This window comes from Felis catus, chromosome A1 (genome assembly GCF_018350175.1).
Source record: "Felis catus isolate Fca126 chromosome A1, F.catus_Fca126_mat1.0, whole genome shotgun sequence".
Taxonomy (NCBI): domain Eukaryota; kingdom Metazoa; phylum Chordata; class Mammalia; order Carnivora; family Felidae; genus Felis; species Felis catus.
The window spans coordinates 203,566,598-203,585,617 of record NC_058368.1 but is presented as its reverse complement, the minus strand read 5'-3'; the positions used below and the strand labels follow the sequence as shown (position 1 = coordinate 203,585,617).

The following is a 19,020-nucleotide window of genomic DNA, read 5'->3' as shown; positions in this document are numbered from 1 at the left end:
GAGAGAGTGGGTGACATGTTAAATGTCTATGTTCTCAGTTGTTACTAAAATGTTTTGCCTAGCAGACATGTTGCCTTAGTATTGTAATTGATGGCATTTCTCATATTGATTAAGAGGAAGGTTAATTAGAAGTGTTTATTATATTAGAAGTGTTTATTACACATAAATGTAATCTGTAACATATTGTATTATATATATGTGTATATATATACATATATTTATATGTGTGTGTGTAGTAGTTAAAATAAGTCTTCCCTGACTCTCCAACTATCCTATATTAAAGGACAATTACACTGGCTTTAAGTCAAATAACCACTTTACTCTTAAATCTAATTGCTTATGAAGAACTTGAGAGCCCTCAAATTTTGTTCTTGCAAAATTTTAATCACCTAACATACATATCTAAACTTCCTCTCCTGCTGAGAAGGTGTCCAAATAGACCCCAGTCTTCATATTCAACATCTCTAAAAATGGCAGGATGTTTACTTGTTACACCAGGTGACGTATGGGCATTTGTTCCATTAGGAAAGTTATAACGCAGCTGGTGTTTTAATACTAAATCTGTGATGGATAAAACCCAGAGCTACTGGTCCAGCTTCTGCCTGCCCTGAGTCACACTATCTCTTCTCCAAAACACATGTAACATATTAACAATCCGATAATTAGTGCACATTCCTGCCTGCTCCTTAAAACCTTACTCCCAGATGCGGCTTTGGTTGGATCTTGGTTTTATTAGGTTTTATGATTCACTACTGTTGTAATACTAGTGCCCTTTTCCTTCATTAGGCTTTCTCTCTGGCTAGGCAGTGTTGATATAAACCCGGATCTTAAAAAGACGGTGACTTTCTCCTCTTTGCATCCACCCAGTCTCTCAATTATATGTCCGTGCACTGCAGAACTGTGGTCCAAATGGCATGAAAGGGAAAATAGGGTTTATAAGAACATTTAGTTCACTTGTATGTAATGTTGGGAGAATGGGGTAGGTAAGAAGATAAGTGATTCAGGAAGTGTAGTCATTGCCTCGTGGACTCTTAGCTTCTCACCAAAACACTCTTAACATATGTGGCCCCAATCTAATATTACAAATGATCTTCTAATGGGCATATTTATAGAAAAGTCCAAGTTTATTCCCTATGTACATGGGATAATGCCTTTGTTGTGGACATGTTAAAAGACTGAACAGAAAGAGCAAACAGGTTACAAGGATCTGATATGAATAGTCTTGAGTAGCACAGAAAGCTTGTTGAAGACTCCCAAGTGTGGATATATCCTGCTTCAAGCCACATTATAATGGTATTCTTTACCAAGAAAATAGAGAACTAATAAACATCTCAGATTTATGAGCTTCAAAACAAAGGATGACTAATTAAGTGTTAGTATACAAAGGTATGAAAACAAGGAGAATTCAATGACCCATGTTTTTCTGCAATATTTGAGCAACCACAAAATAATAAAAGTACAACATAGTATAGAAGACTACTTATGTATGACTCCACATGGCTCTTTAAGAGCAGGCTGCATTTATTTTAAAGCATCATGATTCAGTTTTCCTAATCTGAATTTTATAAGTAGAATAAATTGAGATGAATTATTCTGAGTGGTACTTTGGGTCAAATATTCAAAGCACAGCACTGCTTTTCCCAAGAGGCCTGATCCACTAATGCCTTAACAAGGGAATGCTGATCATACAACTCTCAGTGTCAGGAAAGGGTGGGAGGTGAAGTTGTTACAGTCTCCCCTAGGAAATTAATGATGGGGATCTAAGGATTTAATTTCAGTTCCATTCCTAAATTTTACCAACTCCATTCCAGCTCAGAGTCTATAGGTCAGCCAACAGGGACAATAAAGAATAGTCTTTGCCAACTTTGTTTTAACAAATTTGAGAATCAAAATCAATTAGAAAGATGACCATTAGCAATTCAGTCAAGATTGGCCAATTTCTCCCACTGAAAAAGAGTGGTTCCCATGGGTGGTATCTCAATAAAGGATCTCACCCCTTACTATCAACAAAAAGTTGGGTATGTTTCAGTTTATCAGAAAATCAGCTCTCTCTTGTCCCTTTGGGGAAGAGAATTAGACCCAAATTCAACTTCAATTTAAGTCTAAAATAAGTAATTTTATTAGCTGATCTACCTAACACTTTATTACACAATGCATTCAATGTTGTAAACATGATTTTTGGCAATCTCTTTACTTTAGCTCAGGAACTGAGTTGGAAAACACTGGATAACATTTGGATAATGACAATCTCATCTTGTCTTCTTTGGAGAGTAATAATGTAAACAAAACGAGCTCTTTACTGGCAGCCAAATGCAGTGGAGTTTGTGTCTGTTCCTTTTCTAATATCAATGTCCCAGGGATATTTCCTGAACATGTTTCAGGAGGCAGAAATGCTCCGTGTCTTTATTCGGTGTCAGGATCTTATACGGCACCATCAATTCTTTCTCAGATTCTTCTCATGAGAACTATTTCTTAAGAAAATCATTAATTTATCTGTTTTTTAAAAAGCAGCTCTAAAGTTCTCTGATGCTTTAATGGAGGGAGTGTCCCTGAAAAGGTGTCTAGGATGGTTTTAGTTGTTAGGAAGGGCACGAGAGCCTTATCAAACTGATACAATATTACTCAACGGCTACTCTGAAAAACCAAGAATGAGGTGAGAGAGAAAAGAATTACACACTTTAGACTAACCGGGTGACCTTACAACCCTTTCCCTGCAATATACTTTGCTTTCAAAAATCTAATGTTTCACTTCTTCCTGCTCCAACTGCCAAAACTTTTAGAAGGATTGTTACAAAGAAAAAAAAAGTATGTGTGTGTGTGTGTGTGTGTGTGTGTGTGTGTGTGTGTATGTAGGTGAGGGATGCCATTTAGATCACTAACACTACCTGTAATTTCCTAAGATTTGGTGAGAAACAAATACTCTAATGCAATTTGGAAACATGATGAGTTATTTTGGCTTGGCAACAACAACTCTAGGGTTAGAGTAATTAGACGTTAGACCTGAAGAGAGCCATAGAAGTAATCTACTTCAACCTCCTCATGTTACAGCTGAGGAAACTTGAACCCAAAAAGATCAGATAATTGCATAGTCATACAGTTCACTGGTGCTGGGATACAAAATTTAGGTATCTTGTAATGTGCATGTGTTTATTTTCCCATTAGTTTACAGATATAAAATTTTGTCTATATACAAATGGCTAACGAAGAAAATGGTATCAGAGAAATGGATGGAATCGATAATTTCCAGTTGAAATTTGAACGCTTACCACGTATCAAGTCATTTAACCATCGAATAGTCCTATGAGTGAGATGCTGTTAGTATCCTAGTTTACTGAGAGATAACAGGCACCTGAACCTTAGGTAACTTGCCTGAGGTCATATGTTAAGTGGTGAAGCCAGGATTCAAACAACATGGATCCTGTGTCCTTGATCTTAGCCATTGGGCTCCTGTTCCTCTCTCTGCAAGGTGCTTAAGCACTATAATGACAAAGATGCCAATTTGGGGCAAAATTCTCCTACTTTGTCAACATATTAGTGAATATAGGTTTCTCTTTGTGAGCACAGTACCTTTTTACTTACAAGATCTTCAGGACCCTCAAGCTTCCTGCCCTTTTCATCTACAGAGGTAATTCAGAAGACCTGTAGGAATTCTCCATTTCCCTCTGTCTCCTCCAGAATGTGTGAGACCCACCAGATGATAAGATGACGAAGCAGAGCCCATATGAGGAAACGTGGCTCTGGTGTACTCCAGAGGCTGAGTGATGTCGAAGTCGGGAGACTTGATGGAGAACAAAAGCATTCCCAGGCCAGCCTAGACTATTGGGCCCTCAGCGTTCTTCTACCCGCTCCCCGCACCTTTTTGTTGTTGTTGTTATTGTTTAACAACTGAAAGAGTATCACAAAGGATTGTGATTCATTGAGAATTGGGAGACTTCTACATGGCAGAAAATCCAACAGATAAGACACAACATCCTCAGGGTAGGAGACCTTTAACAAATGCTTGTTGGCTAACTTCTTCATCAAACTTCTGCAGGTTAGGGAGGCTCCCAGCACTGCACCACGGACTGTGGAGTTCTGGGTGAACACTGGGATGCTTTCTCTGTGGTGCACCGGACTGCTGTCCTGGAGCACATGATCTTATATTAAGAACTATTCTTTGACACTGAGAATTTATATTCAATATTTTGATCCTCTTGGCTCTTGTTATTTGACTGAATAAATATGGATTTGAATAAACATACATTAAGCAAACAGAGGGCTATTTGAGTCAAAGTCTCTAAAAACCAAGAGGACATTATAGAACACAGACAGCTAGCTGCTTTCTTGCTCTGCTAATAAAGGACTCCCTCCAGATTGTTTATGTAGTGCGCACAGACTGTCAACTGATGTGGATTGTGCTGGAAACTTTCAGACATAATTAACCTCAGTAGCCTCGTAATGCAGTTTCACCTATAATCCACAGCTCAGCCTGTACCCCAGAAGAATCTCACAGCTAGCTCACCCCAGGATTGCAACATTTCATGAAGAATCTGTGATTAAAGCCAGACATATAGACAGTAAGAAACCATGTGGTCCATATTATCTCCACACATCAGTTTTAATGGTACATGCTCAACCCATAAGAACACTAAAAGCTAGTACATTGTACCTTAAATTGATATATCTATTTCAAAAGCCAAGAAAAAATGGAAATTATATAATTAATAGGATTAGCTTCCCCAAATATTCAGAATGATATGGTCTAAGAAAGACTCTGTTTTTATGGTACATTTTCTCTCTGTGTGATGCAGCATACACAGGCCCAACAAGCCTCCAAACCTCACTATGCGCAAAGGCTCAAGCCTTTCAGCAGTTGACTATGTGTAGTCTTATATCCCAGTGAGAGTCCCCTAACAAGATTCAAAGTCTTATAAAGGCAGGTACCATCTTGTAGTTCTTTTGAATCATCCATAGTACATTGCAGAGTGCTTATATTTAGTTTTGTGCTAGTGAAGTCCTCAGGGTTTTCCTTCTGTTGTTGGATAAGCTCTGAACTTTCACATTTTTACATAATGGAATTTTTAAGGAAAGAATTATATTGACACACATTGGATGTATCTATGGCAAAAATCAGATGCGTATTCAAAGACACTGATATATGACATTCTGGGTATCCTAGAGAAAATAATCCTTAATTATTGTACTTAGCATTTGTCACTGTGCAGTTTTCCAGGGAAATTACAAAACCTTCCACTTTACTGGGGAAGGGAGAAGTCTGGATTAGACACACCTTCTTTGGGCCAGTCGTGCAGACTGCATCAGGAGAGTGTTGTACATTGGACATTTCAGTAAGGACCTATACAACGGCACATGTAAATCATTTGCATATGGCAAATATTCTTTAATGGTTGATTTTACTTTGTCCCTTACTTCCCAAGGTAGCTTGTGCTAGCTAGGTAATGGTAGGCTAGTTTGGACTGGACTGGAAAACCTAATTCCAACTTGAACAATGGGATCTATATTTAGCTCTGTGATTGTTTAGAAAATGCTACCTCCCTGGAATGAATTATCTTTTTGTGATACCTGTATCCTTTTATTAACTCTTCGAGTTAGTCTTGAAATCATCCCAAATCCTCACAGTCCTAGAAACCACAAAAAGGCTTTGTATTGACCAGTGTTCATTCAACACATTGGCTCATAATGACATATTGTGATTTCACAGGATGACATTTGCCAAGACACATTTGGAGGATTTTGGAGCCCAAATGTTAACAATTCATTACTCCACTATAAAATGACGTTATCTTAACCACATAAGACTCGTCTTTAATTGAAACAGACTTCATTGTTTAAAATATACCGTATTAATAAAAGTAGTTTTGAATGGTAAGACATTTAATGTACTATTGGACTTTCCTTCTGACATTTAAGATATTCTGACAGCTTTTGATATGCCAGTGTAGCTTTTCCTACGAACATCTCACATTCTCTGCCCTATGGCAGCCGTTGATTCTGCCAAAAGCATCCGGTCCTAGATCCCTGAGCATACAAACCATAGTTCCAATATAAGCCACGGCCACCACCTTGAGTTCCTTGCCATCTCAGCCACTTTTCTCGATCGCATTCTTCCTTTAAAGAGCATCTTTCAAGGATGCACGGCTTCTTCATGCCTGCCTTTGTATTGACTTTACATACCATTCTATTTGTGTTCAATAATTAGGAAATTGTGTATGTTCTTATAATTATACTACCAACCTTGTTTCCTGAATTGGATTGTAAGACTCTTAAGCTTGGGGGCTGGAATCTTATGTCACTTTGTGTTATGCCTGCAGGAACTCGGTGTTTGCAGCACATGATGATAACCATTTTCGCTACCACTAAAAGTAGCAAGACACCTGTAGCAACCCCATTACCAGTTGACTGATTGCCAAAGAATAGTAAGGGGGTGACTTTGTCTAGAAAATATTCTGTCTAAATGATATTTCAAGACTTGGATCTTCTAAAGAGGTCAGATGCTGATGAAAACATGGGTGAATTGCTAATTTTCCAAACTGAAACTTCTTTTTCTGAATGACCGTCCTCTTAGTTTTCTCATTGACCCAGTATAGAATACAAACCAAAGTGCCCTGAAGTTTTTGTATTAAAAGGTATTGTACTTACAAGCAATAATACAAATTTGTAAATGGAAAGAGTTGCCTGGCAGAGCAACTGTGTTAAGATTATTCTCCAGTGTTGAAATCTTGAATGATGACAATCAGAGTTTGCTAGTTCAGCTAAAAACGGCTTCTGCCGTCCCACAGAAGCTCTCTGGGCCTTCTTAGTTTGTAGTTTATTGCTTTCTGAGTTCAAAAATTTTTTAAGCTGGAGAAATAACAGCTGAGATTTTTCAGACACTCATGAGAGACTTCTATTTTAATGCAGAGGCATTTGAAGGCCACTCAAGGGGTCCACCCATCCCTCTCCTTCCCAGGGGCAGTGTCATAGATTTGAGAATTCTGACAGTCTCCAAGAACTACTGGGTGCATGGAGATGACCCATAGTGTTAATTAGGAGAGCAAAGCTTGGTGCATTACTCTGAAAACCCATTGGAGAGTAAGAGTTCCACTCCAGATGACTGATCATCAAATAAGAATTTGGAAGGGGTCAGAGCATCTGGAATTATCTCTCCAGATAATAGCTCTGTTTAGGAGCCGAGCCAGGGAGGAGAGAGAAGTCTGTCTTGCATAGTCTGGCAAAACTTAGAAATATCGGGCTTCTACAGATTCTTTGTGCCTCACAAACTCATTACTATGTTGCACTTAATAAATCTACATTGGATATTTTCTGTGAGTTTACTTGAAAATTTTCACTGATTTCAATTTGTCTGCTCAGCAGTTTCGTAGTTTCCATTTCCTGAGCACCTAGATGCCATTTTTTACTCACTTACATCTGCATTTGCAAAAAGTCTTCCTCTCAACTACACACACACACACAAAACTACCTCCTACCATTCTCTCAGTTGCTCCCTTTACCAGAAAGGTGATCTATGTTTATTTTGTCCAAATAAATCCTGTGCCTTTATGCCTTCTGCTTCCATTTCTCAAAGGAGGAGACTGTACTCTCTAAAAAAAATCTTACTGAGCCAGATAACACACACAGAAGAGGAAGAGTATTCTATAAGGATTAGATCCAAGCAGACCTAACTTGGCATCAGGGCTTTGCTATTCACTGTCCTCATCAACTGTGACAAATTATCCTTTAATTCTTCTGAAAAATGGAAAAAAAACCCACTCCATCTGTTCCATACTATTTTTGATAGAATTAACCAGCACATATGTAAAGCTCCTATAAGCCGGCATACAGCATAACCAGCTATTCTTACATTTCCTCATATTTGACAACACTAACACTCACAGCAGCTGGTCCTATATCCATTTTGTCATTTTCTCCATCCCACGTAGAGATATCCTAGAGTAAAAATGAATGCTATGTGCTAGAGAATAAATCTGCAGTGTATTCCTCTTTGCCTTATATGTGCTACTCTCCTTCCATTCACAATGTCCCTGACCTCTTGGAGATATTCCATATATCCTGTCTTCTCTGCTGAAGAGATTCTTTCCTAGAGAAGCTTGAATTGCCATCACTTATCTCTGCATGTTCCTGCCCAAAACACTCACACTCAGACTGAGGCAGGTTTAAGTCATCTCTTTTCTTGTGCCTCCACTGCCCTGTTCTTTTGCACTTCATGTACTATATAATTGTGTGTGTGTGTGTGTGTGTGTGTGTGTGTGTGTGTGTCTGTGTCTGTCTGTTTCTAGTTCCAGACTGTGAGCTCCATGTGGGAAACAGCAACGACTAATTTTGTTATCCCCCAAATATTTCACAGGGTCTAGAATGCAGTAGGCACTCAGTATTTGTTGAATAGTGAATATACTCCTGAATATGTTTGCTCTGTAACTTGTCCAGTGTTTCACAACAGTATCAATTTTCCTGGAGTTCAGTTTTGGTAAAAGCAAGAGATGAATATAATTTACCTAAAATTAGCATGTTAATGAAGTCATTTGTTTCACTTCATATCTCTAAATGCCCGTCATTTAATGCATAATTAATATAGTTTTCAGCTTTTCGGCTTTTCAGTTTTCGGCTCTTTAAGTAAAAGCTTGCATTGGAATAACTCTTGAATCTCAGTTCAACATATTCTCCTTTAACAGGCAATTGTGAATGTTAACAGGAAACTTAAATAGTCGTGGTGAAGTAAATATTTAACCTTTCTTAAGGAAATAAAATTATTCCTTAGGGAACCAGCAAGATTTAGTCATTAGATATTCTCAGAATCAATAACGATTTAAAAGTATGTAGATTGTAAGGTTTAAAGACATTTCAAGTAAAACTTGACTACTGTAAATTTCTGTGAGAATTTGGACCAAGCAAATTTCAGAATATGGGGTTTGACACAAATTATCTTAGACACCCAAGAAGCACCGAAGAAGATATGTTTGTTGAAAAGTGAAAAGAGAGTGTGAAGGATTTGTCTAGTTTAAATGTGACTTTCCAGTAAGGTCACTGACAATATCTTCCTTCACTAATTAATGAGACCCTCTTTATAATATGCAGAAAGTAATTTTTTATTTTAGAGAGAAAGCACGAGTGGTGGAGAGGGACAGAGGGAGAAAAAGAGAGAATCTTCAGTAGGCTCCATGCCCAACATGGAGCCCGGCACAGGGCTTGATCACATAACCCTGGGATCATGACCTGAGCTGAAATAAAGAGTCAGAACTCAACTGACTGAGCCATCCATGCACCCCTGTAGAAAGTAATTTTTGGCAAGTTGGTATATGTTCTATGTCATAAGGAAATTTATTAAATTAGAAAGTGGTTATTTACATATCTACTTGCAGTCACTCATAATTTTGCATATACTTTTGATCTCTAGGAAATCTCAATCATTTTTTTTGTTCTCATTAGTTATTTTCTTGGTTTCTCCAGATAAATTTTTCCTTTGTAATTTGTCTCTCCAAGTCTTTCATGTACCCCTGAATATACAAGTAAGATAGATAGCCCTGGATCACATGGTAATGAAGTAACAAATTAATTGGTAGTAAACATGATTTCTTCATATTTGAATGGCATTGTAAAATTTACTATATATTTCAGTAGCTCTCAGCTTCAGAGTATACTATAAAAAATAAGACTTCAGGGCTCAGATCTTGGCTATAGACCAAGGTCTAGGTGGCTAAGAGATTTCCAAACTTATCCAAGGTACATTTTCTTCTTTTGCCATTTAAACTTCTAAGAGAAAAAGAAAAAAAGAACATTTCTTACTGGACTCTTTCTAAAGGAAAGATGGAAAATTACCTTATGATGGGAAACTAAAGGCCTTAGAAGAATTACAGGAAGGTAGTAATTTATATCCTCTGTGAGTGAATAGACACCCTTGTTATCAAAAAGGTGACGACTCAACAATTCTATGTATATTAATAGGAAGAATACACATCTTACATTTAAGGAATTTCAGGATAACTAATAGAAATTGAATACCGTTATTCTCCAGATATGATCTGCTTGGCAGCCTCTCAACCCATGGCCTGTGACAATGACAATTTTTTGTTGACACAATTGGGACGGGAATATTACTGGCATCTAGTGGATAGAGACCATGGACACTGCTAAACACCCTGCAATGCACAGGACAGCCTCCCACAACAAAGCATTATTTGATCCAAAGTATCAAATGTGCTGTGGCTGAGAAAGCCTGATCTAGGAGAAACAGAATAGTGCAGCAGAAAGATTATTAATTAGAAATCAGAGGAAGAGAATTCTAGGTTAAGTGCAATATGATTAGTGTTTTCATATATATAATGAAGATATTACCACCTACCCTGCCTAATTGAAAGAGCTGTTGTGAAAATCAAATAAGCTCACGTATGTGAAAGTATCCTGTAAACCAAATAAATATCCAAATGTTCAACGAGTATAAGAGTCCTTTTGCTTTAAGGAAGTCAAGGTAGAAATATGGCAGTATAATCTCTGTAGATGCTCTTCATGTGGGAAATACAAAGTTGGAGGATACAAAATCAACATACAGAATCAGCCATATTTCTACACACTACCCACCAACCGTCTGAAGAAGAAATAAAGAGTACAAACTCATTAATAATAGCATCAAAACCAATAAAATACTTAAGAATACACTAATATATATATAAATAATATATTATATATAATACACATATATATAATATATATTATATAATACACATATATATATTATATATATATTATATATAATACACATATATATATTATATATATATAATCTCCAGATAGTATATTCAAAACTAGAATTGGGCATTAATGAATACTGTAGATTCTCCAATTATGATGATTTTTAAATATCTGTGTGGGTGTGAGCTGGCTAAAATGAGAAGAGTGTGGTTTGTGGAGAGAGAGGAGGTGATCTAAATGACCTCTGAAAGCTCCTTCCACTCCTACAACTTCCACTCAGACTCTATCCCCCAAGATTAGCTGTCGGCAGGCTCTGGCAGGTTGTGTGTAGGATTCCAGACATTGCCACGTTTGGGAGTTCTTCAATTAATTATCTTCGTTTGGTCTCTTCATGCCCCTTTACTGGTGGTCAATCCAGTTCTCAGAATTTGCCAAAGAAAAAGCTTTCTTTGAGTTATTATCTTCCTTTTTTCATAAATCCTGATTCCGTAATGCTTTTTTAAAAATACACTTGGAAGGAAATTCAAAACCTTCTTCTTGCACCTCCCCCTTCTTGCTCCATAAAGTTTCTACTCCACTGAGCCATGACTAACATGTACAGTATGCTTGCAATGAAAATTGTTTTTCTCTTTCAGTGTCCTAACTCCAGATTTTCACTCTTAGTACTTTAAGCTTGATTAAGACATATGTTAAAAGTAAAGATCTGCTTTCATCCCAGTCCTAGGTCCCTTCCTTTGTCACTAAGGTACTTGATAGAAAAATCTCATCTTACCATATGTCGCAGTTCATTACAGCATGGACAACCATAAATAAATAATGCTATTAAAAGAGGGTAATGCACTCTTTTAGGGGGTAGCGAACTACGGTCAAAATTAGCCAAAAGAGTGTGGGTTGTGTGTCTTTGGGTAAAAAGAATCACAGAACATCTGGCTCTTCTTTCAAAGTATTAAAAAATGTAAAAACTAGAAATGGTAAAAATAGTGTAGCTTGGACATGACTGACCACAGTTGGACAGTTTCTATGTGTGTAGAATAAAGATAAATTCTTTCTTTCCCTTCTATAAATATTATACCAATCACTTATTATTTGGCACTTTTGAAAACCGCTCTTCCATCTTTCTGATCATATTTTCAGATTTTAGCCAATCCACTATAAAAGTTCATTCTCACACCTCTGTATCAATTATTTCCTATTGTGTATTATTTTATTTGTCTTCCCTAATGGAAGCCAACTAGAATAATGAGGGCAAAAGGTTATATATACATCTGGTCCCTCCATTTAGCATCCTGGTTTATCTTTTATGCTTTGTTGAGAACAATGGTGAAAGGTGGGCAGGAATACGTTCTTGTATGTATTTTCAGTGCAAAAAAAAAAGCATTCAATATTTTGTGCATATGTGACATCTGAAATAACTCAGACATGGTAACATTAAGGAAATCATTGCGTCTTCGTTTCATGTTTAATTGTCAGAGCCAGGAAGGAAAGAGGTGAAGAAAGAAGGCAGGACTTTGCATGGGCTGACACTCTGAAGGACTAGGCTGGAGCAGGCATGGCTTTCATTATATTTAAGTGAATTAGTCTGTTTCCTTTAAACAGGAGAGATTAACAAGCCACCAAGGGCCTGCTGTGGGATTCTGACACTTTTAGTGGCTTGTGACCTATGATTTGTGAATATCAATTCACCTTCAAAAGCAGAGAGCAAATCTACCATTAGCATAGGTATACCAAAAGCTGAGTTAGGTTAGTTTGGTTAAAATTCATTAGGAAAGACATTTGCTAAGATAGGGGAATAAGTCTTTTATTTGATTCAATATTTGGATCATTTTTAAGTTCTATGAATTTAGAAATGGCTACATGTAGATGTAGGGGTTAATCTGAATGACTTTCTTTAATAAAGAGAATACTTCAGGTCTTGAACTTGGGAACTATGGGGATATTAAATAAAAGGGAAAAGTAAACTCTTAAAATTTTGCTTTCTTAGTAAAAGAATATATCTTTGGGTAGTTTGGCTTCAAGACAAATATTTCCCAAACTGCAAGAAAACAAAATATTTTCTCCTCATATGTGATTAGGTCAAAAGTATTATCTTTGATATTAAGTAAATGACCTAAAGAATTTCAAGCTGAAAGAATTATAGAAAAATAAATTCATACTATAAAACTTTATTTTTAAAACATTTCCAGTTTATCATTCTTTAAAATGTTTACTACTGGAAAAGAAAAAGTACATATATTTTTTTTTGACCTGTTTCTTTTTTTAGTCATCATATCAAGACAAAAGTGATCAGGAGCCAACCTTTTGGAGCTGCAGGTACAAACTTATAGATAGCAAGAAGAGATCTTCTTTGGTCTTGAGTAGGCAAAGTTAAGTCAGGAAAGCATAGAATACTGCCTAGAGCTCCCCCCGCTATAAAATGTAATTTGCTGATGCACCATACTGCCCAGTCTGCCTCTGCTTGACTAAAGGATTTTAGGTTAGACTTGTTGTATGTTGTAACGTATTGAAGGGCACAATTTCATACTGATAAAGTGCATGTACACTGGAGCCTCTCTACGTGGGTTCCAGTCCCACCTCCTCCTCTTGGTAACTTAGTGAAATTACTCCGTCTCCTAGAAGCTTTAGATTTTGCCGTCTGTAATTGGGATGATACTAGTATCCACACCTTAGGGTTGTTTGAAGTTGAAATGAGTACACGTGTGAAGTATTTAGGACTAATGAAGCATTTAATGGCTGTTATTATTTTATCCCATCCTAAAAACAGAACTGAAACAGTATCTCAAACTGTGGAGCTAGGTATCAGTAGTTAAGACTGTTCGCCCAGTTTGCATCCATCATTGAATGTTGCCTAATAAAATCCTTATTATATTGTTTTTTAAATAAAGCTTTCCCTGATTATTCAGTGGATTCTGCTGATATCCAAAATGATAAAACAAACAATCAATAGGACATGAGGAACCCATATGTTAATGAAAACTTGACTGCTTCCAAACATTGTCAATGATCAACACAGGAAAACAAGGATTTTCTATGTAGTTAATCTAAGAGATTATAGGAGTATTACTGAATGTTTATTGTGTTTAAGGTAAAATAAGGATGAATTTAAGAATACATGGGGCGCCTGAGTGGCGCAGTCGGTTAAGCGTCTGACTTCAGCCAGGTCACGATCTCTCGGTCCGGGAGTTCGAGCCCCGCGTCAGGCTCTGGGCTGATGGCTCAGAGCCTGGAGCCTGTTTCCGATTCTGTGTCTCCCTCTCTCTCTGCCCCTCCCCCATTCATGCTCTGTCTCTCTCTGTCCCAAAAATAAATAAACGTTGAGAAAAAAAAATTAAAAAAAAAAAAAAGAATACAACTTTTCCTCAGTTGTTTTTCTTTTTCTAGTATCTTTCTGGTTTTGCTGCATCACAAAATGTCACTATTACTTTACTGCAATTGAAAACTTTTTACTTCAATTAAAGTGTCAGTCACTGAATATGGCCATGGGATGGTGGGAAGGTCCCGAACAACATGCTCTTATTCTATAATCCTTGTCATCAAAATGGAAAATAATATGACAACTTATGGGTGGCACTTTTCTGATGAATAAAATCAACAGTGTTCAATTTGAGATTTTTTTAAAAGTTGAAAAAATTTGATGCCTTCTTTGGAGCATAAGACATTAGGGCAAAAACACCTTTGGCCAGGCACTTCGTATAGCACATCAGGACATAACAAATAATTTAAAACCCTGTGAAGTTTTTTTGGATTGTGAAAAACCCAACCACACTACTTTGGGTTGGTCAGTACAATAACCATCTCAGATTAATAAATTATAGCCAGTGTCAGTGGTTACATATAGCTAAACTCAGATGACTATATTCTGACTAATCTTATTAAATGCCTTCAAAGCCTTCACAGTACAAAGAAAAAAAATACAAGAAGAAAGAAACATGGGAAAAAAGATCCATCAGAGGGTATGCTAATTGTTGACTTTTTTTTTTTGAAATTAACATTTTCAGATTCATATTCCCTGTGACTTCACAAGAGACATTCTATAAGTTATTTGGGCTGTAAATCTGGTCTTTTGTAGGTATAAAGACATGTCACTGAGCCAGAAGGGAGCCTATCATTTGCATATTCATGAAGCACAAGGTGGACATTCCACAGCCTTCACCATAGTGTCTGCCAGTCCGATTCATCTGAAAAAAGGGTCATATACAGGAACTGATGCTCAAATCATTTCAACAAGTGAAAGAAAGAGAACCTCACAACAAAGAGGAATTCCTCTCAATAATGCCGAAACCATTAAAGAGCTGCTGGAGTTTGAAAGATTGTTTCCGGGAAACTACAGAATGTCATCTGTATCGCTTTTTCAGGATTCTAGCTTTGGAAGTGGATCACTTTGAGGTTTATGTTCTTGCTAACCCTCTTGGGATAGAGGTGCTTGGTCACAGATTCCTGTGGCTTAACCAATCACAGCAAAACAAGTGGGAAGGAACCCTGAATCTGTAAAAGTTTGTTTTGCACAACTGTCATGAGGTGTGCACCCCCAGCTCTTCCTCATAAGTAGCAGCCGCAGAGCACCCTGACATTGGGCGAAAACAGGCAGCTGTAGACGGCGGTCGGGGGTGGGGCGCGGGGAGGTCACGTCTCTGCTCCCTTCACCCCAGATTTGGCATACACGACCCATGCACTTTACAGTAGGGAGCTGTAAACTGACCTAATCTCAGATGTATCAATATCTTCCACCGGTGAAAGAGTATTTACACTTTAGCATATGTTTTAACTCACTTTTAAAATTACTTCCTCTTTGCAAAATACACTGGCACTTTCCCCATTTCCAGATTATGTGCAAAAATGGAAAATATGCAGACATGGAGTATGTGTATTAAATCCATTCTGCCAAGTTTTTTGGATTATTCCAAGCTCAGAACACCTTTGGCCTTTCATCTCATCACCTCCACGCTTACCTTAATTTCGTTGTTTCTCAGAGGTTTGTTGGCATTGAGAATTGCTTGAGGTGTTTATTAAAGTTCGGATGCCTGTGTGTATACCTCTTATCAGTCTCCTCTTCCCCCGTGCAGCGCTTCTGAAACAGGACTCTTGTCATTTGTATTTGGAGCAAGCACCCTAGTTTATTCTGATCATGTGGCCCAGGGGCCCAACTCTGAGAAATACTTGGCATTGTCTATTCTTATTAGCTATTATAATCTGGCCTCTCTCTCTCGCTCTCTTTTCCCCAAATGTCTTTTCTGTATACTTATTAGAAGGAATCTTATTTTTTAAGAGAAATAGGTAGGGGCTGCCTCTCAAGCCATAACTCACAAACAACCATTCTATTGCTAAAAATGTTTCAGAAGTGTGGATTTACATGGACCTGTGCGATTTACCTGGTCTCAGAGACTGTAAGTTACAATCTTTGAATGGCACCAAGGATGGTAAGATTGACCGTGACCACTAGCATGCTCATTGTGCTCAAGATAATCGTGGATCAGATCTTTTATCCAGTTCCCTTGCAGAAGAGTCCTATTCCTTTTTTTTTTTTTTTAATTTTTTTTTCCCAACGTTTATTTATTTTTGGGACAGAGAGAGACAGAGCATGAACGGGGGAGGGGCAGAGAGAGAGGGAGACACAGAATCGGAAACAGGCTCCAGGCTCTGAGCCATCAGCCCAGAGCCTGACGCGGGGCTCGAACTCAAGGACCGCGAGATTGTGACCTGGCTGAAGTCGGACGCTTAACCAACTGTGCCACCCAGGCGCCCCAGAAGAGTCCTATTCCTAATTGCACCCACTTTTCCCCCAAATCACCACCATTACCTCTCTTCTCAAATTATTACAGGTCCAGCACTCAGTTAACAGTTAGTGCAAAGGAGAAAAAGGAGTGAGCCCCATAACATTCCAACCTAGGAGATGTCACTGTCCGCCTCAGCTTGGGATAAAAGCCCGTTACCCTAAGACATGACAACAAAACATTTATCTACTGTCTAAAACTCCATAGCCCCTGTTGCTGTGAGAGAAACTAATTTTCTGTAAGAGGAAATGTCAGTTTTAGACTCATGCTTTTTTTCCCAGGCTTTAAAATTTTAGGTGATCTAAACAGCTGTGATAATAAATTTTAGGAGAGTTGTACCATTATGGAAACATTTTGCAAAGTGAAAAGTTTAAACTAGGGTGTTATGTGAATTTTATCCGCAGTGACGGAGGATAGAGCATGTGGGATATAGTTTCAAAGAGAGCAAATGGAACTTCAACATAGACATTGAAATACTTTGGAAAGTACCACTTGCTTACATTTTAATCGTATTAATTATCCATTTATTAAATAGATCTTCTATCACCTTTAACTCTAAAAGGGCCTCTTTCAGTTGAAAAAATATGGGTATAGCATGCACGTTCAGGAATGTGGCTTCTGGACCAGTGAGGAGGAAGAGAACAGATACTTCTGGATCCGGATTGAATTTACAACCCAGTGGAAAATCAGACCACAGGTACAGCCAGGTTCTGCATCAGAGAATCAAAGCCCTTCCTTTGCTCTGGTAGTGCCCAGCAAAGAAGGTACTAGGTGCAAATAAACTATATTTTTTAAACAATGTTTTACAGATATATAGTCACTGAAACTCAGCATCAATTTAGACTCAATTAAAATTTAAGGTTCTATTATAAGCTTGATATTTGGCTAGATATTTTTACAGAAATTATTCTAATCTTCACGGATCAGACGAAGAATCCAGACACCCAGGAGGTAGACAAAGTGTTTGAACTTACATCTGAGTCCATGCTTAGTACTTTCCATGGCAAAATATTATTTTCGTCCAATTATCCTTAATGTGAGTCACATAGAACTGTCATAGGCGGCTGTATTAGTTTCTTAGGGATGCTGTAACAATTACCCCAAAGTTGGTGGCTTAAAACAACAGAAATTTATTTTCTCACAGTTCCGGGGGTCAGAAGTCCAATATCAGTGTCACTGGGCTGAAGTAAAAATGTTGGCAGGGCCACATTTCCTCTGAAAGCTCTCTAGAGAAACTAGAAATAGAGAAACTATTCATTGTCACTTCCAGATTCTTGAGCCACGTTCCTTGGCTCATGGTCCTTCCTTCAGATTCAAAGCCAATAGTATAGCATCTTGAAATCCCTTCTCTGCTTCAGTCATTAGATCACGCTCTGCCTTCTGGGTTTATGTCTAATCTCCCTCTGCCTCTATTTTTTTTTTTTAATTTTTTTTAACGTTTATTTATTTTTGAGACAGAGAGAGACAGAGCATGAACGGGGTAGGGGCAGAGAGAGAGGGAGACACAGAATCGGAAGCAGCCTCCAGGCTCTGAGCCATCAGCCCAGAGCCCGACGCGGGGCTCGAACTCACGGACCGCGAGGTCGTGACCTGGCTGAAGTCGGACGCTTAACCGACTGCGCCACCCAGGCGCCCCACTCTGCCTCTATTTTATAAAGACATTTGTGATGGTATTTAGGGCCTACTTGAATAATTCAGGATAATCTCCTCATCTCAAAACACTTGACTTAACCACAACTGTGGAACTTTACTACATTTGATAACATCCAGAGGTTCCAAGGGTTAGGACCCAGTATCTTTAGATGACCATTATTCAGCATACTATAGTCCATCTTCTAGACCTGCAAAATTCACATGCACCTCTTATGTAAAATAAACTACATTCATCCTATCCCAACACCCCCCAAACTTCACACCCAACATAAACTCCAGTCCAAAATCTCATTTAAATATCATCTTTTAAGAAATCCCAAGTCTCATCATCTACATAATCTAAATCAGGTGTGAATAGACTCTGGGTATGAGCCTTCTTGGGGCAGAATTCCCCTATACCTCTGAATCTGTAAAACTAGAAAATATCTGTTCCCAAAATACAGTTGGGACAGGCATAGTACACCAGTTACAGACATTTGCATTGCCAAAAAGCAAACGTGGAAGGAAGAAAAGCGTCAACAGTCTCAACCAGTTTCAAAATCTAGCAGGACAACTGCCAGTAGATTTCAGCACCTCGGAATAGTCCTCTGTGGCTTGAGGGTCCTGGCTCTGGGCCTGTGGTTAGTCTCTGCCTCTGCACCTATGGTTGTACTCTCTGTGCCCAAGGCTCTTCCCTCACGGTGATCCTGGTGATCCTGCTTTTTTTTTTTTTTTTTTTTTTTTTTAAAGCTAGCATGTATTTGTAGCTGAATAGTTTTATCTGTCTGTTTCCTGCCTGTACAACTGTGGGAGTCAGACAGCTTTCCTTCATTTATCAGCTCTCTTTCAGTCCACGCTGGCAGTGTTTCTGCCGATGCGGCATTCTCAAGAACTTTGTGAGTCTCCTGTGTATGTCATAGGCATTCATGCCAGTAGT

General features: G+C 38.1%; 1 protein-coding gene and 1 long non-coding RNA gene across 3 annotated transcripts in view; one reads left to right on the top strand and one right to left on the bottom strand.

Moving 5' to 3' along the window:
- LOC123380075 overlaps positions 1-19,020 on the top strand; it is a 355,918-nt gene that overhangs the window by 239,219 nt on the left and 97,679 nt on the right. The window contains exon 3 of one of the 2 annotated variants that reach the window (XR_006585322.1): positions 14,750-16,194. The exons of the other annotated variant lie outside the window; for it this stretch is intronic. This is a non-coding gene — a long non-coding RNA (uncharacterized LOC123380075). Of the gene's footprint in view, positions 1-14,749; positions 16,195-19,020 lie in introns of those variants that run through there. 2 annotated transcript variants of the gene reach the window in all.
- The window catches only part of FGF10 (fibroblast growth factor 10), an 83,749-nt gene that overhangs the window by 48,645 nt on the left and 16,084 nt on the right, over positions 1-19,020 (bottom strand). The gene's annotated exons all lie outside the window — the stretch shown is intronic.